Below are 19,578 nucleotides of genomic sequence, written 5' to 3' on the forward strand. Positions count from 1 at the left end.
ATTCAGAATTCACACACCCCCGACCAAAAATGTCACCTCCACGCTCAAAAGAGGAGCGGACATGTTACTACTGTCATAAATCTGGTCATGTTATTTCTGACTGTTTAACATTGAAACGTAAGCAGCAACCGTCCTCTCAGAACTTTAGACAACCCAAAGGGGTTGGTCTGATTAAAATGGCACCTGATTCCGATCAACAGATGCACAATGATCAGGATGTTCTCGATCCTTGTTTCAGGCCATTTACTTCCAAGGGTTTAGTTTCCTTGACAGGGGATCCAAAAGATCAGTGTACAGTTCAGATCTTACGAGATACTGGAGCCTCACAATCCTTTATCCTCTCTGATGTACTACCTCTGTCTGAGAAATCTTCTAGTGTCCTAGTTCAAGGTATTGAGATGGATTTCGTGCCAGCCCCGTTACACTGTATTCATGTACAATCTGATTTGGTCACTGGTTTCTTTAAAATAGGGGTGAGACCTTCCTTGCCAGTTAAAGGCATTTCCTTTATCATGGGAAATGATTTAGCTGGAGGACAGGTGAACGCTGTGCTGGAAGTGTTGGATCACCCAGACACAGATTCTCTGCCTGATGACTTGTCACAGAACTTCCCTGAAGTTTTTTCTGCAAGTGTTGTCACTCGGGCTCAATTGAAAAAGAGAGGTGATGAAATTAATTTGTTTGACTCTGTTTTTGCTTCAGCCTTTGTCAGGGAGGAGTTGCTGGCTCCAACTTCTGATACCGCTGACAAACCACCGACTCATAGTGTTACAAAGGGTCAGATTAAACCGAATATATGTATTTATTGATTGATATATATTGCATAATATTTGTATATCGTTTGATATCCCCTGTGTATTCTTTGTACATATACACGGAATGTCCCTTTAACCTAGTAGCCTACAGACCATAATATTTCGTTCTACTATTGGACAGCGCCCACCAGCGCCAGTGTCTTACCCCTAGAGTCAAGTTGAAAGCTACCGTCAAGGCTTGTCTCAACATGCCCGCTTTTGCCCAGGGCTACGAGACAGTGAGGAGGCTGGCACTCGTTTATTCCCCGTACATATAAATATGGCGTAGGCGAATATAGAAGTAGTTCAGTCTTGTTCAGTTCAGTCCGCAGTCCGTTCAGTTCGAGTTACCCAAGTGACGCATCACCCACTATGCAACGTGCGGTGAAGTGGGCCCGTATTGCCCCAAAATAGAGTTGTGTTTTATCCTAATACGTTTGTTCAACGTATCGTTCTCGCCTTACTAGTAAGCCTTCATTACGAGTCAAAGACCACGTGAAGTGAGTAATTGTGCGTCTAAATAGAGCACTTATAGCCGCGTGCGAATAGGATAGTATTAACGTCAAGTTCAACTGTGAACCACCGCGCACCGGAGGATATCTACACCGGCGCCAGCAGAGCCCTTTCCGGCAGGATTATTATTATTCTTGTTGCTTTGACCAGGCTGTTGGAGCGGATAATAATCGTCTACACCCACTGCTGTGGGACCTGCCCGTGAGGACATCACTCGAGCCCGTCTCTGTTGGACCAGAGGCTCCACGGCTTCACCTGTGCGGCGCGCACACTGGGATTACAGCTGCCTTTTCATCCGCTGCTCCAGGGAGTAATACCGCCCCCCGAGCAGGGCTTGTTGAAGCTCCGTGGAACCATTGACTTTGCATTAGAGCATTGCCTCCCCCTGCTGGCTTACAACCGGTAGTAACCCCCTTACCAGTATTCCCTAGATAATTCCTAACATTCATTATTGATTTGCCTACGCACATTCTTTGCCTTATAAGCGCAATCTAAGTAAAGTATATTATGTAATAATATTTGCTGTTAATAAATATTCTTCTAAACGAGTACTTTGTGTGGAAACCGTATCATTGTGGAGGAGTTCTCATCATATACTTGTGTACGGTATGGCCAGAATAATGTACATAAGACGGTAGTGGTTTAATGATACCATACTTGATTAATACAGTCAGGGAATTGTACCCCTCAGTTACACATAGTAAGGTACCCCCACAGACAACTGTAACTAGTTCCGACGCATTGAAGTTACTCGTGAAATGCTAATTACTGCCCAGAAGGCTGACCCTTCTCTTGCAAAATGTTTCTCTTCTCTTGAAACAGAACAGAGGAGAGAGTTGCATTCTTATTTTGTGGATGAAGGAGTTTTGATGCGTACATGGAGGTCCCATGGTACTAGACTGGCAGAGCATGCACAATCGGAGATAGGGCTACCAGATCAGGTACCAGACTGGAGCACTGTTTATCAGATTGTTGTCCCTGCAGTTTATCGTCAGCATGTACTGTTCTTGGCCCATGACCACCCTTGGTCTGGACACTTGGGAGTCACTAAAACATACAACAGAATACTTCAACATTTCTTTTGGCCCGGTTTGAAGTCCGATGTAGCACAGTACTGTCGTACCTGTAGTACTTGTCAGATCACCGGAAAGCCAAACCAGGTAATTCCACCTGCTCCCCTCTGTCCTATACCAGCGGTCGGTGAACCATTTGAACATGTCATAGTTGACTGTGTTGGTCCGTTGCCAAAGACCAAAGCCGGCAATCAGTTTTTGTTGACAATAATGTGTACCGCCACCCGTTTCCCTGAGGCTATCCCTCTTCGCAGAATTACAGCGCCTGTAATAATTAAGGCTTTGACGAAGTTCTTCTCCACGTTTGGACTGCCTAAGGTAGTACAAACGGACCAGGGCACCAACTTCCTGTCTAGGTTATTTGAGCAAGTGTTACAGTCCCTGGGTATCCGACATATAGTGTCCAGTGCCTACCACCCTGAAACTCAGGGGGCTCTAGAACGTTGGCATCAGACATTAAAGTCCATGTTGCGTAAATATTGCTTAGACACAGAGAAAGATTGGGATGAGGGTGTCCCCCTTGTTCTATTTGCTGCGCGAGAGACCATACAGGAGTCTCTTGGTTTCAGTCCTGCTGAGCTCGTTTTTGGGCACACTGTTAGAGGGCCTCTGAAAGTTCTTAAAGAACGGTTCATGTCAAAGGGTGCCAGCACACCCACTAATGTTCTAGATTTTGTTAGCCAGTTTCGAGAGCGACTGCATCAGGCGTGCTCTCTCGCAAAAGAAGCGCTCTCTTCTTCCCAGAGAACTATGAAACGGCACTATGACGAGAAAGCTGTTTCTCGATCTTTCCAGCCAGGTGATAAGGTTCTAGTCCTGTTACCTATCCTTGGTTCTGCTCTTTCCGCTCGTTTTTCCGGACCGTATGCAATAGACAAGAAGATAAGTGATACAGACTATGTGGTTCGCACCCCTGATCGTAAACGTCACTCTCGTGTTTGCCACATCAATATGCTTAAACCATATTTTTCCAGAGATGGTGTGCAGGTGAAGACCTCAGACCAGACAGCCGGACTGGCCGTCTCTGCTGTTGCCTCAACTCCAATAGTTCCGGACTCTCCTGACGTTAGTGGTGAGGATGTAGATGGCTTGGAGTTGCGCAATGTAGCCCATCAGGGTGCTAGATTGTCCAACACTGAGATGTTATTGAACCTGCCCACTCACTTAGCACACTTACCTGAGGAGCAGCGAGACTACATGGCTCTGTTTGGTGATGTTCCCTCCTGTACTTCTGTATTGGCCCATGATATTAATGTTAACAATGCTGTGCCTATCAAGCAACATGCATACCGTGTTAACATCACCAAGAGGGCCATGATGCAACAGGAGGTTGACTATTTGTTAAAACATGGTTTAGCCAAGCCAAGTTGCAGTCCCTGGAGTTCACCTTGCTTGTTAGCTCCCAAATCGGATGGAACTCCTAGATTTTGTACTGATTTCCGAAAGGTAAATGCTGTCACCGTGCCTGATTCCTTCCCACTGCCCCGCATGGAAGATTGTATTGACAACCTTGGATCTGCCACCTATGTTAGCAAACTAGATTTGTTAAAGGGTTACTGGCAGGTCCCTTTGACCCCCCGTGCCTCGGAAATCTCGGCGTTTGTTACTCCTGACAATTTTTTGCAATATACTGTAATGCCTTTTGGAATGCGTAATGCCCCGGCCACTTTCCAGCGACTGGTGACCCTAGTCCTGGCTGGTGTTCCAAATTGTAATGCCTATCTCGATGACCTGGTTGTCTATTCGACCAACTGGCGTGACCACATGACAACCTTGCAAACTGTCTTTGACCGCTTAGCTGGAGCCTCCCTGACCCTTAACCTTGCCAAGTGTGAGTTCGGCAAGGCTACGGTTACCTATCTTGGTAAGCAGGTGGGACAAGGCCAAGTGCGTCCGGTGGATGCAAAAATATCTGCAATCACAACTTTTCCAGTGCCTACTACTAGGCGGGAATTGCGTAGATTCCTTGGGATGGCTGGGTATTACCGTGGTTTTTGCCAAAACTTTTCTTCTGTCGTCACTTCTCTCACTAGCCTGTGTAGCCCGTCCAAACCATTCATTTGGACAGCTGATTGTCCAAATGCATTTGATGGTGTTAAAGCTCTCTTATGCAGTTCCCCTGTTCTCTCTGCTCCAGATTTCTCCCTGCCGTTCCAGCTGGAGGTGGATGCCAGCGGGGTAGGAGCTGGAGGGGTGTTATTACAGGAAGATCACGATGGTGTCAGTCACCCGGTTTGTTATTTCTCCCGGAAATTTAACAAACATCAACTAAACTATTCCACTATTGAAAAGGAGACTTTGGCTATGTTGTATGCGTTGCAACATTTTGAGGTGTATGTCGGTTCGAGCGTATTACCAGTGGTAGTATACACCGACCACAACCCATTGGTTTTTCTGTCGCGGATGTACAACCACAATCAGCGCCTCATGCGTTGGGCGCTCATAGTGCAAAATTATAGCCTCAGCATAAAGCATAAGAAGGGGTCTGAGAATGTGTTGGTGGATGCTCTATCTCGGAGTTAAATCTCTCGTGCTGTCGACTTGTTCTATTTTGCTGTCCACTCGGTCTATGTTGCTGTGGACTCGTTTTATGTTGCTGTCGACTCAGTCTCTCTTGCCGTCAACTCGTTCTGTCATTGTTGACCCGTGTGGTTGTACCAACTGCTAGTTTTTTCATAGCTCTTTGTTTTGGAGTACATGTTATCTCGTTGTTAAAAAAAAAAAAAAAAAAAAAACATGTTTAGTTGGTGTTAGGTGTCAAACATGTTTTTGTCTTATGTATGGGGGTGTTACATCCCAATGTATATATTCCCCAGTGTGTGTCTCCATGTGTGTGTGTGTTCTCCATTTTGTTTCCTCCATCCAGCCATTGTTCCCTTCACCATTGGTCCCTGCCAGGCCTGCCCTTCCATTATAGCAACACAGCACCGATTGGTGGATGGCTTTCCAGACTCCAACACTCAATCCACACCACCCAATCATGGATCACCCCACACCTGTTAAAACATGGCTTCTCACTTCAGTCTTTCTCTCTCTCTGGCATGAGGCTAGGCCTGTTGTGATTTTGTAAACCTGTAACTTTGACAGTATTGCATTTCGTTTATTGGCCTTTGGTGCTTAGTAGAAATTTCCTTGTGTGTGTATGGCCACAGAGAGAGCATTGTTAGTTATAGTTTGTTTTTGTATATATTCTGCCTTTGTTTCTGTATAATTAATGTGTTTTTCTCTCTTTCTCAGGAAGCACAGATGGGGTGAGCTGCCATTTCCTTTGGATATTGTTTTCTCCTGTTTTGGTTAGGTAAGAGTAGTTTAGGTAATGTAATCTCTTTTGCCATAGATTAGATTTGGGTTTATTTGGAGTATAGTGGTGTTTGTTTGTTGTTTTGGCCTGGGCTCACCCCTGAGCTACATGTGCTTCCTTTGCATCTATTCAATAAATATCATTGTTGTTTACAAACGTGGTCCATCTTTTCTGTCAACCAACTGTTATGTTACAGCCCTTTACCCTTAGACTCACAGGGGTCGTAACAAGGATTATGATGATCTGTTCAGTGGACTGGGCTGCTTACCCGGCCAGCATCATATTCAAGTTGACCCCACTGTTACACCTGTAGTGCATGCTCCCAGGAGGGTCCCAGTCGCGCTCAGAGACAGGGTAGTTGAGGAACTACAGCGCATGGAGAAATTGGGGGTAATAACAAGGCAGATTGAGCCAACTGAGTGAGTTAACAGTATGGTGACTGTGGTCAAACCAAATAAACTCAGAATCTGCATGGATCCTAAGGACTTAAATGAAGCTATTAAACGGGAGCATTACCCATTGCTCACTGTGGAGGAAGTAGTTTCCCGTATGCCAAACGCCAAGTTCTTCTCAGTGTTAGACGCTAATCAGGGTTTTTGGCAAATGAAGCTTGACGAAGAAAGTTCAAAGCTATGCACCTTTAACACTCCCATAGGTAGGTACAGATTCTTACGTCTACCGTTTGGTATTTCATCTGCGCCAGAGGTGTTTCAAAGGGCAATAGCACAGATGATTGAAGGTCTAGAAGGTGTCGTAAACATCATAGATGACATGCTTGTATGGGGAGACACCAAGGAAGAGCACGACCACAGGGTGCTTAAACTGTTAGACAGAGCAAGGGAATACAACTTGAAACTGAACAGGAACAAGTGCGCTGTCAGGACAAGTGAAATAAGATACATAGGACACATACTCAGCGCCAGTGGGCTGAAACCAGATGGGGAGAAGGTGAGAGCAGTGACACAAATACCCCCACCACAGAACAAACAGGACCTGCTCAGGTTCAATGGTATGGTTCAATATCTCGCCAAGTTCATACCAAATCTGTCAGATGTCAGTGCACCGTTAAGGAAGCTGCTTGAAAATGACATAGAGTGGCACTGGGAGGAACCACAAAAGAGGAGTTTTGAACAAATCAAACAGCTGGTCACTAGTGCTCCAACCCTGAAGTTTTATGACGTCAACAAACCAGTGACTATGTCAGTAGATGCCAGCTCAGAAGGTCTCGGAGCGGTCCTACTACAAGATGAGCAACCTGTAGCTTTTGGGTCTAGGTCTCTCACTGACTGTCAGCGCAGGTATGCCCAGATAGAAAAAGAGCTACTTGCTATAGTCTATGGATGTGAAAAATTCCATCAGTATGTTTATGGAAAAAGCATACACGTTGAGAGCGACCACAAGCCTTTGGAGAGCATCTTTAAAAAGCCTTTACACCAAGCTCCTATGAGGCTACAGTCAATGCTGCTTAGGTTGCAAAGGTACAGCCTAAAAGTCACCTACAGGCCAGGCAAGGAACTTCATATTGCAGATGCTCTAAGTCGAGCGTTCCTGAAAGAGCTGAAAGAAGATCTATTGGAGAAAGACTTGGAAGTGAATATGATCACTCTGCAGCTGCCGATATCAGAGGAGAAACTGCACACATTCAGAACAGCAACGGCAGAAGACCCCGAAATGCAGCTACTAAAAGAAACCACACTCAAGGGATGGCCGAAAGACAGAAGTGCTGTACAAAAGGAAATTCAACCCTATTGGACATTTAAAGAAGAAATCTCACACGCAGATGGTCTGATGTTCAAGGGAGCGAAGCTCATTGTTCCGCAGCAGTTGAGACAAGAAATGATTAACAAAATCCATGAGTCACACTTAGGAATTGTTAAGTGCAAGGAAAGAGCCAGAGACATTTTATATTGGCCATGCATGTCTTCACAAATTGAGGAGATGGTATCTCAGTGTGCCATATGTAATGAGAACAGGAACAACAATCAGAGAGAACCGTTGCTCCCACACCCAGTACCAGACAGACCGTGGTCAAAAGTAGGGAGTGATCTCTTTCATTATAAGGGATCTGAGTTCCTGCTGTGTGTGGACTATTTCTCAAAGTTCCCGGAAATCACAAAACTGAGAGACACTACCAGTGGCAGTGTCATTGTCGGACTGAAATCAATATTTGCCAGACATGGCATTCCTGATGTTGTCTTCACGGATAATGGTCCTCAGTATTCCAGTGCTGAGTTCAAGGACTTTGCAGAAAGCTGGGAATTCATCCACACCATGTCGAGTCCCGGTCACGCCCAGTCAAATGGGCAAGCAGAAAGAACAGTACAGACTATCAAAAATATGCTGAAGAAATCAGAAGGAAGTAATGGCGACCCCTACATATCGCTATTGGAGTATCGCAACACACCGCTGGAAGGTGTAAGACTATCACCGGCACAGTTGCTCATGGGACGGCGGCTGAAAGGAAAACTGCCTGCCTCGACATCACTGCTCACTCCAGAAGGAACTACATACGTGCGTAGGCAGTTGAGTGACAAACAGGAGAAACAAAAACTCTACTTCGACAGGCAAACAAAAAGACTGCCTGACCTACAAGCAGGAGAAAACGTCAGGGTTCAAAGAGGTGAAACATGCCAGCCGGCCGTGGTCCTGCACAAACATGACCAACCGCGTTCATATGTGGTTCGCACACCGGATGGGAGACAGTACAGGAGAAACAGAAAATACCTGAGACAAACGGAGGAGAGAACTTTTCCATCTACAAATGAACAGGATGCTTACCAGAACGTGGACTGTGACACGAGAGAAAATCTGGCAACACGCACACGTTCAGCAGAGAACACAGGTGTTGCAGACCAAACAGAGACACATGATGGACAATCTGAAACGCAGCCGTATCAGACTAGGTCTGGTAGACCAGTTAAACTACCTCTTAGATACAGAGAGTAACTGGAGTGTTTTCATATGCATGTTGTTGGAGTATTTTCATATTCAAGTTTTCGCATTAAGTGCTTTGCATTATGTCATGGTTCAAGTGGGTTTAAGTTACAGGATCCTTTAAAGTGAAAGTTGTCTGTGACTAACATTGTTATTTCATTTACAGTGGGTGGATGCTCTGAGTAAACATTTAAGTTGGGAAATGTTTGTTAAGTTTGTTTTTGGGAAATAGGACGTGTTAGCAAGAGTTCAAGCTAAACAAAGGAATACTAAGTTCTGTTTGAGAAAAAAAAATATGTTAAAGAGAAGGATGTGATGTATTAGGTTCGGGTTTGAACCTCTTTGATTGCTGTTGTTATTGTGACGTCACCAGGAAGGCGACAGACACAAGTTGAACGTGACAGACGTGAGCGACATGAATGGATGCAGATACGAACGAGTCAATAAAGGAATCTTATTGAACCTCGGGTTAAGCCTCGTCAATATAACAAGATGTAGATATAAATGAAAGTAATTATTATAGGGATGCTCGATATTGGCTTTTTTTTTATACATATATTGTCCAACTCTTAATTTCCGATACCGATATCAACCGATATCAACCGATACCGATATATGCAGGGTTTCCCCCCCCCAAAAAACAGAATAATTTCAGGTAATTAACATTACATATCTCTTGTCGTGGAATTAACACAACATTATGCATACTTTTGACAATAAATAAAATCAGAATCTGTTCTTACTTGCTTGCCTGGGTAAATAAAGGTTAAATAAATAATTTTGAAAACCGATACCGATATTTTCCGATATCACATTTTAATGCCAATATCGGCCGATAATATCGGTAGGCCGATAATATCGGACATCCCTAGTAATTAATATATATGGTATATACAGCACTATTGTACATGCTATCATACAGAGTTATACTTGTAGACCAGTGGTCACCAACCTTTTTAAGCCCAAGATCACTTTTTTGGTGAAGGCAAGATCTACCTATTGAAGCGTTGAGAGAAAAAGACAGCCAAGATTGTACTTTAAACTAAATTACTTTTATTTGCCTGTATTCTAATTACATGCAATGCTTTGGTCCAACATTAAAACGTCAAAGTAGAACTATTATGTACTTTCTCAGTCAGTGCTAAGTGCAGTCATCTTATGCAGCATCACTTTTCACATCAAAACAAAAGTAGAATTGTAATGTGGACTTTCTCATATTATTAACATTGACAAACATATTTACAATTAGCATTTTATAAAGTAGAACTGTAATGTGTACTTTCTCAGTCAATGCTAAGTGCAGCATCACTTTTGACATCAAAACAAAAGTAGAACTGTAATGTGTACTTTCTCAGTCAGTGCTAATTCCCAGATAGCAAAAAATCGTTGAATCAACATTGTGTTTTTGTCAGGCTGAAGATTGGAATCAACATTGATATCAGACATAGAAAATGGCATTGAAAGTGCTCGCTATGATCAACATGGAAAGAACATTGGATTTTCAACCAAAATTTAGAAATTTCAATTTTAAAGCCGACAATTAATCAACGTTGATTCAACTATGATATGATCAACATTGAAATAATGTAGCATTGCATCAACATTGATTCAACTATATATATATATATATATATATATATATATATATATATATATATATATATATATATATATATATATATATATTGCATTATACATTGAAATAATGATATTATTGAATGACCATTTCAGCACTTTTTCAACCTTCCTCTGTATGCTTTTAATATGCCTCATTAATAAAGAAAAATAATCACTTTACATCTAAATTATATTATTAGTTGTAGTTCCACCGGGAGCATGCTAAAATGTGTCTACTAGTGACATTACTGCCATATGCCTGAATGGCAGTGATGTCACTGATAGACAGGCTTGGAGCAACCCCTGCAGAACTTTAAAACACCAAATAGAGTAAAGTGATTATTTTTGGCTTAAATGAGACATATTAAAAACATACAGAGGAAGGTTGAAACATGCTGAAATGGTCCATATGCTTTACTGCAGTGGTTCTCAACCTTTTTATACAAAGACCTCACAGGAAAAATATTTGGGGACTCCAAACTTGATTATAATTATGCCATTCTAGGTGAATATTCGAAAATATGTTGCAAGCTTGTAGATCGGCTATTTCCATTTTTTTTTTTTCAAGAAACCAAGGTTGAGAACAGCTGCTTTATGACATGCTCTATGAACAAAGAAACAGACAATTTATTGCTTTAACCATTTATTAAAGCCAATTCATTCGCACATACATATTCTCTTTGAAATGCCTGAGTTCAATTTGGATTTAGTATCACCAGGCGTGCATGAGAACAGATAATGAAATCTACTGTAATGTACAGTAGCTTTTTTATTTTATCAGGGTGGCACCATTGAAACAATTTAATGATGCGTGTCCCTTCTCTTTCTATTAGACTTCGATGCCAACTATGCACGTGGCTCCAGATAAGCTGACTTCAGCTGACTCCCCCATACACAATGACCGAATAATAACAGTCTATCTAAAAACACTTTTACCTATTGCTAAACTAAGTATAATACTTCAGAGTATTATAGAGACACATTAGAGATGTACATCTATATAATATATTCACATCCACACTATAAATAGCATCCATTAATCCATCATTAATCATCACTCCATTCAGACTACCGACTACTGACAACCTTCTGAACTTGAATAAGCATGCAAAACCAACAATTAGCATTTCAGCCAAAACGTTTCTCTTTTGTTCTCACCATTATAGACTCTGTTTAATGGGAATCGAGTCAATTACAATGACTGACAGAGAGGAGGGGTGTGGGTGGGGTGGTGGGGGAGCAAATAGGGGGTGGTCAGGAGGGGGGCTGAGTCTAAACTAGGGGTGGTCTGGAGGGGGGCTGAGTCTAAACTAGGGGTGGTCCTGAGGGGGGCTGAGTCTAAACTAGGGGGTGGTCCTGAGGGGGGCTGAGTCTCAACTAGGGGGTAGTCCTCAGGGGGGCTGAGTCTAAACTAGGGGTGGTCTGGAGGGGGGCTGAGTCTAAACTAGGGGGTGGTCTGGAGGGGGGCTGAGTCTCAACTAGGGGGTGGTCCTGAGGGGGGCTGAGTCTAACCTAGGGGTGGTCTGGAGGGGGGCTGAGTCTAAACTATGGGGTGGTCCTGAGGGGGGCTGAGTCTCAACTAGGGGTGGTCTGGAGGGGGGCTGAGTCTCAACTAGGGGGTGGTCCTGAGGGGGGCTGAGTCTAAACTAGGGGGTGGTCCTGAGGGGGGCTGAGTCTAAACTAGGGGGTGGTCCTGAGGGGGGCTGAGTCTCAACTAGGGGGTGGTCCTGAGGGGGGCTGAGTCTAAACTAGGGGGTGGTCCTGAGGGGGGCTGAGTCTCAACTAGGGGGTGGTCCTGAGGGGGGCTGAGTCTAAACTAGGGGGTGGTCCTGAGGGGGGCTGAGTCTCAACTAGGGGTGGTCTGGAGGGGGGCTGAGTCTAAACTAGGGGGTGGTCTGGAGGGGGGCTGAGTCTCAACTAGGGGGTGGTCCTGAGGGGGGCTGAGTCTAACCTAGGGGTGGTCTGGAGGGGGGCTGAGTCTAAACTAGGGGGTGGTCTGGAGGGGGGCTGAGTCTAAACTAGGGGGTGGTCCTGAGGGGGGCTGAGTCTCAACTAGGGGTGGTCTGGAGGGGGGCTGAGTCTAAACTAGGGGGTGGTCCTGAGGGGGGCTGAGTCTAAACTAGGGGGTGGTCCTGAGGGGGGCTGAGTCTAAACTAGGGGGTGGTCCTGAGGGGGGCTGAGTCTCAACTAGGTGGTGGTCCTGAGGGGGGCTGAGTCTAAACTAGGGGGTGGTCCTGGAGGCTAAATTAGGGGGTGGTCCTGGAGGCTAAACTAGGGGCTAAACATATGCACACACACACGCATGCACGCGACAGCTGCAACCAGAGATGCTGGAGATACTAAATGTTGCCCCTGGATCAGCTTCCAATGATCCAACTCCCATGAAACCCACTGTCCTCCAAACCATTTGTCCTTTTAAGTCTTTGTCTTTCTTCGTATCCCGCCATTCCTCTCAGGTGCATAACGCAGCCACTTCTGCAGTGCATCTCTGTATATCAAGTCAGTCAACTTGCGGTCAAATTGACGAGCAGCCGTTGGGAAAAAAGAAAAAAATAATACTTAAAGATAAACAAGAAAGCTGCAGTGGGCACGTTCCATTCCAAAGTGAACAGTGTCCTTTTTAGTGTACTAGATTTTCAGGTAGCCTTAGGTGCATTTTCAACCCCATAGTCATATAATTGATCCACACTAATGCTCGTAAAAAATCTTATTGTGAGCATTACAGAGGACCACTTATATGACGTTAAGGTTGGAAATGGGTGAGGTGTTTCTTTAAGAGTGGTTGCATGTTCCATCAGGCTCATTCCATGGTGATAAAAATGCATCCATTCGTATTTACTTGAGATAAAAGTGAAAATACTTAATTAAATGAAATATCCATCATCAAAATAGCTAAATCCACTGTAGTAAACCTAGTATTTTGAGGTGCAGATTGACTCACCAAACATGCAGTCCTGCATCAGTGTGTCCTTGAAGGCCCTCTTCGGTCCCTTTCCCGCCCAGTTGAAGATGCATGCTAGACAGTTTGTCATGGTAGCGGATAGCATTCGCCGGATCATATTTTCTGAGTTGGTCCCTCCGATTAATGCCAGGCGGGTTGTCTTAACAGATTGGAGAGGAAAAAAAGTGAGTGTGCTAAAGTGTACAGTGTACTATGTCAAATGGACAGAATATAATGTTTTAAGTACACATTTTAAGACTTTTTTTATTAACTCTAAAGAAAGACCATTACTGTGTCAAAACTAATCAACAAACAATACCATCAAACAAATTAGCTAAATGAATTGTCAAATATTGACTAAGAAATAAATATCATCCCGCATATCATTGCAAGGCTATTTTCACAATATTTCTATGCCAAGCACACATCCAAGCAAAAAACTAAATAAATGCCTCCACTCCTACAATTCAGACATTATAAACACTTAGATTTCAAACAATAAATTTAAGAAAATACAAAAATGTTCACCATCTTTCGACGGACTGTTTCGTCCTTCAGTGCAGCTTCAGCCTCATCAAACTGCTCCTCATTGGTGAGTGGCAGCACAATGGGGAAGTTCTCTTCTCTCTGTGATTCAGGTCCAGCTCTGTGATCGTTAAAGGTGGATTTAGCCATTTCAGTCTTCAGAAACTGAACGTCATGTGAAATTTGCTTCACCTCCACGAGTAGCTCTGCAAGCATCCTGGTGTTTTTGTTGGCAGCAAGGTCTTGAAGAAAAACAATTGGTTTTACATTAAATTTCAAGGATAGATTCACCATTTCAATCATTTAGAATGACACTAAGCAACTCTGTGATAGCTTAAAGGTCCCATGCATTATAAATGTCATTTTTCAGTCTCTAGCATTGTATTATAGTAATAGGAGTTCGTATCAATGTGTTTTAGGGTCTAAATACCATATTGGCGAATTGCTCCGTTTCAGCCCAACCCCTCTGTGCCTCTAGTAAATCGGGTCATTTTGATTTGAAGTCCCTCGTCACGTCACTGGGCGCTGTGGATAGACACAGTGATGCGATTGGCTCTGTGGTTGGAGCTAATGCCCGCCCCCATTCTACCTAGACTTGACAGCGAGTGGGGCTGCGGGGCCGAGAGGAAGAGAGAGCCGAGAGGGAGCCGAGAGAAAGGAAGAGAGAGGGAGGGAGGGAGAGAGAGGGGGCACTTGAGGGGGGGGGTACCTGCCGGCCGCGCGCCACACGGGAGATTGAAAGAAAGAAAAGAAAAAAGTTGCCTCGTCTCATCAGCGAGAGCCGAGTGGGAGAGAAAGGAGAGAAAGGAAGAGAGAAGGAGGGAGGGAGAGAGAGGGGGCACTTGGGGGGGGGGGGGACCTGCCGCACGGAGGTCCGCGCGACACACACCTCCGAACGGGAGAGTGATAGAAAGAAAAAAAGGAAGAGAGAGGGAGGGAGGGAGAGAGAGGGGGCACTTGGGGGGGGGGGGGGACCTGCCGCACGGAGGTCCGCGCGACACACACCTCCGAACGGGAGAGTGATAGAAAGAAAAAAAGGAAGAGAGAGGGAGGGAGGGAGAGAGAGGGGGCACTTGGGGGGGGGGGGGGGGACCTGCCGCACGGAGGTCCGCGCGACACACACCTCCGAACGGGAGAGTGATAGAAAGAAAAAAAGGAAGAGAGAGGGAGGGGCTTATCTCTCTCTCTCTCTCTCTCTCTCTCTCTCTCTCTCTCTCTCTCTCTCTCTCTCTCTCTCATGGTATAAATGATTATTTGTGTAAATAAGGTTATACGCCGACCATTAAGAAAATACATGTTAGTTTAGGAATAAGGGGCAGGTAACTATATAACTATAAGATTTATTCTTCTTCCTGCTCCTTTTGTCCATGGAATGACTATTTATGATTTTTTAATGAAGAAACTATGATTGTATTATTCCATGTGGCAAATAAAAACTCTGAACTGAACTGAACTCTCTCTCTCTTCCCCCCCCCCTCCCTCCCTCCCTCTACCAGTGCAGACTGTGGTCTGACTGTCACTCAAAGTGCTTATGGGCGGAGCCAGGCCATAACAGCCTGATTTCTCGAGGCTGAAAAATGATGGTTTCGAGTACTTGATTAGAAATATAAAACAATGAATTTTTTTGAAAAAAAAATTACAAATGTCTTCAATAGACTAACAGGAATTGTGTAAAGTTGCCCAAATAGTGCTAGGAATAGCAGTGCATAGCCCCTTTAAGTCTTTGCACCCCTAACTTATAGTAACCATTAAGTGCTTAAATATTAAGCCTATAAACACCATGACAAATTACATGAAAAAAAACAGTGACAAAGACTGTAAAGTCACAAGGGATATGTTTCTCAATGCATCAGAAAATGATACTTGCCTTGTAACATTTGACTGGGCTCTCCATGGAATCTTCCCCCCCGCAGCGTTTCAGGAGCTGAAGCTGAAGAAATCAACATGGCATCAGCATTGCACATTAGGTCATTGTGTATGGGGGAGGCGGGGGGTAAAGTGGAATATAGGCATCTTTACCCAGGCGATGTGAGCTGAAGTCAGCTGATCTGGAGCCACGTGCATAGTTGGCATCGAAGTCTAATAGAAAGAGAATAAAGGACACACATCATTGTTTACATTGAACACGAATTATGGAATTTTGCCCAAAAAACAACATTTAAGATGAGAAATGCATACCATTCCTTGCTCGCTCTGATGGCACAGTGTGGTAGGGGCTGGAGTTATACATTGGCATTCCTAGAGAAAGAGCGACAGAATTAACAAAATAAGGTAAGCACCATCAAAGTATCAATGAGCCCCATATACAGTAGCAAGTGTACCTAGCTTCATATACCTAGCACATGTCTGGTGGTAAAAAACAAAACATGATTTGAGAATGTGTTAGTTAACTCACCTTGATATCCTTGGGAGTGGTGATGATTGCCAGCTAATTCTAAAAAGAAGACAATCAAAATATTCTATGTCAGTCTTTCATAAGTTACAGTATGTCATGGCACAATAGCCAAGGCACAGCAACTATTTAGTGATGGCTAATAAAATAGTCACAAATGTATAAAAAGGCTCTTGTTGACCGTCTCAATCCAAAAACTGTTGAAAAAATTCTATTCCTCAATAAAAATCTTTGAGTTTTTGATTGATTGATTGAAAACTTTATTAACAGATTGCAGAATGGGTACAGTACAGTACAGCTCAATACATACAATTGTTAAGGGGATGCAGACCAGAGAAAGACTTTCGTCTTGTTTACATCAGGGTCCCCCCAGAGTCCCATAATCACACCCTGCCCTAGTTACACAAGCACAGCCATCATCATTATCCTGCACATCCCGTTTCCCAAGCACACCCTCTCTGTCCATCTACATATATTTACACTATCAATCATACAATTAATCTCCATCCCCAGAAGGAAAGAATTCAAAGTAAAAACCTGTGTGTGAACCTGTGCAGGGAAGATAAAGGTGTTGCATGCCAGCCTCTTTATACTCTGGGGGTGAGGGGGACTGATTTTCCATTGGGAACACCTGTTATTGTTATGATCAGATCAATTAAGTGTGAGCACGTAACAATATATATATACATATATATTACAAAACAATCAATTGTACTCTATCCCCCCCCTCACAGTGAGCTGTGGTGTTCCACAAGGAAGCATACTAGGACCGCTACTCTTCCTAATTTATGCAAATGACATGTCGTCAGCCTGTGACTGCAACTTGTTCCTGTTTGCGGACGACTCAGCCCTGCTGGTCTCTGACAAGAACAAGTTGCAGGTTGAAAAAACCCTCAGCTTGGAACTCGGCAAAATCTGCATATGGCTCGCTGATAACAAACTATCATTACACCTGGGCAAAACAGAGTCCATTCTCTTCGGTTCAAATAACAAACTCAGCAAGACCGACGGCTTCTCAGTTACAGTGGGTGACAATATTGTCACAAGGAAAGACGAAATTACCTACCTGGGTTCCATCCTAGAGGCAAATCTTTCCTGTGACAAAATGGCATCCAATGTAATAAAAAAAAGTCAACCAACGAACTAGATTCTTGTACCGGATCTCCTCTCTGGTAAATAAGAATACCCTGAAGACTCTGGCAGGAGCACTCATTCAAGGGTACTACGACTATGCGTGCACCTCATGGTACCAAAGCACCTCAAAGGCGCTTAAAACAAGATTACAAACATCACAAAACAAACTGGTCAGACTACTACTTGACCTTACCCCCAGAACCCACCTCACCCCTGCCCACTTTGACAACCTAGGATGGCTTAGAGTAGACGACAGAGTACAGCAACTTGCAATGGGCCTGGTCTACAAGATACACTATAACTTTGTTCAGAAACCTTGTTTAAATATGCTGATACTAACAGACATTTTAAAGCTTAATCTTTAGCATGTATGTAACTGAATTGAATATCAAATGTCCATTAATTTGCATTATAGATTTAACTTAGACAAAGTAATACACTTAATGTGATGTCTATCGGTCAGTGTAAATAAAGCCTATTTGTTTGAAATGCATAATCAGGTTAACTAGGTTAAAGTATTCAGTATTAATAAAGCCTATTTGTTTGAAATGCATAATAACCAGGTTTATGCCATGAACAAAATGTAATCCATTCACCCCACACCTTCAATATGTAACTACTGTACAATACCTACATAAAGAACAGACCATGTTGTTGCATTCTTCAAACATGTAACATGGCGCCATTTAAAAGCTGTGCCATATAAAAGCAAATGTCTCTGGGCCTGTAAGATGGCCTGTAAGATGCCCTGTAGATGGCCTGTAGGTGGCCTGTAGGTGGCCTGTAGATGGCCTGTAAGATGGCCTGTAGATGGCCTGTAGATGGCCTGTAAGATGGCCTGTAAGATGGCCTGTAGGTGGCCTGTAAGATGGCCTGTAAGATGGCCTGTAAGATGGCCTGTAGATGGCCTGTAAGATGGCCTGTAGATGGCCTGTAATATGGCCTGTAGATGGCCTGTAAGATGGCCTGTAGATGGCCTGTAAGATGGCCTGTAGATGGCCTGTAAGATGGCCTGTAAGATGGGGTGATCTCCACCAAGATCTCCACCACAATGTGCACCACCACACGTCCTGCATGTAGGAATATAAAGGAACATTTAGCAGCAGCAAGAACTGATAAAACACACAAACACACTGTCACCAGCTTTTCTGCTTGCTTGTTTTTATTTTTTGACAGCCAACCACTCTGATATACCCTGATATTTCCCTCTGGAAAACATACCGGGCCAATTACTCACTTGAGCAGCTTCACGTTCACGGCTTGTACCTTTGAAAGACTGCTTGTGTCCAGTTCCATCAGAACTACTGTAGCTTAAATTAAGCACATAGATCAGTCCAAACAGCATCACACATCCAAGGGTGACACTTTGTAGGTTTTGCAGAACTTCCACACCTTCAAGTCCAACGCCAACGAAAGGCCCGTCTCCAGGACCGGCACCCTGCAGCCGAGCAGCGCAGAGGCCCATCGTTGTGCTGCGATCCTGACTCAGCCTCTCTGGATTCAGTGACCTTGACCTTTGACCACCAAAGAGTGAGCAAAGAAAGAAGTGAAACAGATATTAATCTAAAAAAGGCTAAAACTGAAGAAAATTTACTAATGTGGGACCAGGTTGTATGTAGAAACATTTTGAAGTAAATAAAAGTCAAATAAAACATTCTTATCAATATCCAGTAGTTCATCCGCTTTATCTCATGGGGCCCTGCTGATGGCTTCAGCCGGACTGACTGCTTCAGATCCTCAGCTGCCTTTTGACAGAGAAAAGCAATCATTACCCCCCATTGTATCCATTCATGGACAGCAAAGCTAAAGAGTAAAGACACTAAGGGGCTTTGAAGGACGATGAAGAGGTGCGTGGCATTGTCCTTGTCAACTACATTGTTGATGAAATGTGAGGATTAAAGCGTTTACCCTGACTTGCACAAACCAAACGTTGTGAAAAAGTCATCCTATGCTCCTGGGCCCCGTTCCCCGTACGTTGCTAACTTAGTTAGCCTGATAATCTTCAGGATAACTTGACATAAGTCAGGCTTTTCGGTTCCACAAAGCAAGTTTGGCTAAATCACTATGGCAACAGATCGAAAAGTTTGAACCTGCTCCAGCACAGGCTTATATAAATTAGCTGGATAAACTGGCCACTCCCTCGCAAAAAAATGGCAGCTCCCTTCCTCAGCGATCCCATTGACGAAGGAGCAATCATAGTCCGATTAGCGTTTCATAGGGAGAGAGTGCTTAGAGATCGCCAAGATCCGTTAGCTCATAATAATGAGTTCCTGTACGAGCGCTATAGATTCGGCCGACAAGGAATCATTTACCTCCAAGACCTTCTCGGGCCATACCTTGTTCATCAAACACCC

Source organism: Notolepis coatsorum (assembly GCF_963971535.1).
Source record: "Notolepis coatsorum genome assembly, chromosome: 12".
Taxonomy (NCBI): domain Eukaryota; kingdom Metazoa; phylum Chordata; class Actinopteri; order Aulopiformes; family Paralepididae; genus Notolepis; species Notolepis coatsorum.